Genomic DNA, 4,071 nt, shown 5'->3' with positions numbered 1-4,071 from the left:
GTTAATAACGGGGTCATTTAATTTCGTATCAACAACGGGGTTCTTTGTTATCAAGTCATCATTAGGTGTTACTTCATCTTCCCCACACTTAGGCGTTTTATTATTGTTAAGCATTACCGTTGGAGTTGGTAAAACAATATGGTTCTTACCAATCGTTTTTGGTTCAACAGTTTTGGTTGGTGGAGATTTAGACTTTCGAATCACAAAGGTGATCGATTTTTCACCATTACTAAGTGTCATTCTACCATTAACGCCCCGGTGGACGCTAAGAATGGTCGACCTAAAATTAGAGGAACGTTTGAGTCCTCTTCTATGTTAATGACAATAAATTAGACTAGAAAGGTTAAATTACCTACTTGAACGGGTAGGTTGTCAGCAATTCCAACTGGGTGCCTAATGGTTTGATCAAAGAGTCGAACACTCATTTCCGTTGGACTTAACTCACCTACTCCTAATCTCTTACATAATGAAAGAGGCATAATACTCACACTCGCACCTAAATCTGCTAGTGCATCATACATGACACAATCACTAAGTAGACAAGGAACAATAAATTCACCCGGATCACCCAATCTGGGTGGAAGTTTCGGTGGAACTATCTTCACCGAATTTATTTTTACAATTTTTGTTTCTTGCACTTTCTTATTCTTCTTCTTCTTTCCAAAAGTATCACAAACTTCATACTCAACTCCTTTTCTTGGAAACGCAATGGGTGGTCTGTATAGTGCCACTACTGGCTTTACATACTCGGGTGGTGGTGGTGGTGTAACTTCTTCATTGTTACTCACATCTAAAATCTTCCCATCTTCTGTTGCTGGTTTTTCAGAATTTGTTGACACCATATTAACATTCTCATTTCGAGGATTTACTTCGATATCACTCGGTGGCTTTCCTTGTTCCCTCTCACTCATTATGCTAGCAAGAGTACCTACGTGTTTTTCTATATTCAAAATGGAAGCTTGTTGAGTTCTAAATGACTGATCAAACCTCTCATTCGTTTGGGTTTGAGTTGCAATAAATTGTTTTTTAGATTCAACTAGCTTTTGTACCATTTCTTCCAGATTTGAGTTTTTCTCTTCGGTTTGTTGTGGTAGTTTATACAAGCTAGGTCTTTGTTGATTGAAAGTGTTGTTTTGAGTTGGTTGGTTATTCAGACCTTGTTGGTTATATGAGGTATTGTTGGGTCCATTTGGATTGTAAAGAATGTTTTGATTTCGATTGAAGTTTGGCCTTGGCGGTTGATAATTATTTTGATAATTATTTCCCGGCCTTTGGTTCATGTAGGAAACATTCTCTCGTTATTCCATTGTTTTGTTCAATGGGACAATCTTTCATTAAGTGTGGTCCACCGCATTGCTCACAACTGATTCGTATTGCGTGAATATCTTTAGTCATCTTTTCCATTCGTCTCTCGAAAGCATCTACTTTTGCGGAAACGGAATCAAAGTCATGGCTAGAATCGGCTCTAGCCGCTTTAGATGAATGAAATATATCTTTTTCATGATGCCACTCATGAGAGTGGGAGGTTGTGTTATCAATAATCTTGTGAGATTCAGTTGCGGTTTTCTTCAAAATGGAACCACCAGCTGCTGTGTCGATGTCTTTTCGTGTGGTGACGTTGACGCCTTTATAGAAGATTTGCACTATTTGAAAAGTATCTAAACCGTGTTGAGGACATCCTCTCAACATCCTTCTGAATCTTGTCCACGCTTCATATAACGTTTCATTTGGCTTTTGCATGAACGTGGCAATTTCTCCTTGAAGTCTCACGGCTTTAGATGCCGGAAAGAATCTTTTAAGAAATTTCTCAACTAAAACATCCCATGTATCAATCGCTCTTTCGGGTAACAATTCTAACCAATCTTTGGCTTCTCCCTTTAAAGTCCAGGGGAACAACATAAGATAAATAGTTTCATCCTCAACTTCTCGGATTTTAAATAGATTACAAATCCTATTAAAAGTTCGAAGATGTTCGTTTGGATCTTCTTTTGTTTTACCACTAAATTGGCATTGATTAGTGACCATGTGTAGGATTTGTCCTTTGATTTCAAAATCTGGCGCATTAACATCTGGCTTAATAATGGCGTGACCTTGGCCCGTGCGTGTGGCTCTCCTTCGGTCTTCCATACTTTGAGGTTCCGTTTCTGCCATATTTGAATTTGTTGAATCCAAATCACTAGAAGATTCTGATTTAACGGTTTGTGGTTCAGAAGGAATGATTAGTGGTTCAGGATCTTGGAATTGTCCTTGAATATCCTCCGGGTTCTCAATTATGAAGTCGGGTTCGAAAAATGGATTATTGTAAATTTGAATTGGAGTACTTGTTCGACTAGATGATGATTCTAAACCAACGGCGATAATATTGGATAGATGTCTTGATCGAGTTATAGGTGGTGAACGTATGAAAGGTGGTGAACGTTTTGCTCGGTGCATTCACTGAATATCCTATTAGTTATAAATATAAAAATTATATAAGTTATCAAATTAATAGACTTTTCTGATTTTGTCCACGTTTCGAATAGCCAATAGATGCAGCAGGTAGCCAGGACCCTTTAAATCGGAAGCCCACAACTCGCTACTAACAAATCCAACTATTACTACGAACCATAAAATTTTGGATGTCTATCAATTTAATTGCTTAAAATAATTTTTAGTCGAAATTTAAAGAAAATAAAGAAAATTCTATGTCCTAAAAACTAGAGCGTAGAAATGAAAAAGAAAAAGTGCGTCGAAAAACAAGATGTCGAAAAATAAAAATAAGAAAGAAAAACGTCGAAACTTAAAAGTCTAAAAATTAAATCTAAAAAGTTGCGCCTAAAGGTATTAAAGCTTAAAAAGAACTCTATATCCAAAACGGCAATAACTTAATTAGGCACTAAAATCTAAAAACTGCGTCACAAAATTCTAAAGGGCCTAAATCTTAATCTAAAGAAAAGCACTTAAGGGATTTTACGGCAAAGCCTAAAAATCTAACGATATAAAATAACTACGGTAAAAACTAAGTTTAAAACTAATTACGAACGATAAATATACAAATTACGAATTAAACGTTTAAAATATACAATTTATAAAAAGAAACAAAATATTATTTTTATAGTATTATTTTATAAAAATATTAATTTATATAATTAATAATAATAAATAAACTTAATATTACAAAATATAAATTAAAACTAGAAATAAAAACTAATTAATAAATTAAAACTCTAATTAGGTTAAATAATAATAATAATAATAATAATAATAATAATAATAATAATAATAATAATAATAATAATAATAATAATAATAATAATAATTTATAAAACCCTAAACTGTAATTATTACGTACCAGGTTCAGCTGTCAGACAATACCATGCGGTCGCATGGGTTTAGAACTTCATTCTCATGCAATCGCATGAGCATCAGGTTCAGATTGAGTGCAGGCTCAAATTTGCAGGTTCAGTTTTTTTTTTTTCTGATTTTAATTTATAGAAAATATTATATAATTTAACTAAAACTTAAAAAACAATTACTTATTAATTTCTATAACTTTTAATAATAAAAAATATATAAACTTTTTAATTTAAACACTTAAAAATATTGATATATATATTTTTGTTTTTTATTTTTATATTTATATTTTAAAACTTATATAAAATTATATTTTTTTAAAAATAGCTTAAAAATATAGCGTTCGCTTTTGGTTCCCCGGCAGCGGCGCCAAAAACTTGATGTGTGCAGCGGTGTGTAGTACGAAATACTATTATTGTTTACTACGAAATACGACGAAATATTACACAAGTTTTATTAATTTACGGATGGGATATACCTAAACCTTGCTACAACACTATAGGCAGTGTACCTAATCGTAGAGTAGTGTAGTTTTTAGTAAGTCCGGTTCATTCCACAGGGAGCTAGTTATTACGTACTATATTTTTAACAACTATATTTTTATGAATATATATATATATATATATATATATATATATATATATATATATATATATATATATATATATATATATATATATATATATATATATATATATATATATATATAAGTAGTATTATTATAAAAGGGGGTTTTTA

At 32.2% G+C, this 4,071-nt stretch overlaps 1 non-coding gene across 1 annotated transcript; it reads left to right on the top strand.

Annotated features, from left to right (window-relative positions):
- The first annotated feature begins 1,660 nt into the window (after positions 1–1,660).
- Positions 1,661–1,767, top strand: LOC139845684 (small nucleolar RNA R71). The gene has a single exon (XR_011758448.1). It is a non-coding gene; the product is annotated as a small nucleolar RNA R71 (small nucleolar RNA).
- The last annotated feature ends 2,304 nt before the right edge of the window (positions 1,768–4,071 follow it).

This window comes from Rutidosis leptorrhynchoides, chromosome 4, assembly GCF_046630445.1.
Source record: "Rutidosis leptorrhynchoides isolate AG116_Rl617_1_P2 chromosome 4, CSIRO_AGI_Rlap_v1, whole genome shotgun sequence".
Lineage (NCBI taxonomy): Eukaryota > Viridiplantae > Streptophyta > Magnoliopsida > Asterales > Asteraceae > Rutidosis > Rutidosis leptorrhynchoides.
The sequence above is the reverse complement of the archived record's forward strand: the minus strand, read 5'-3'. Positions and strand labels throughout refer to the sequence as shown.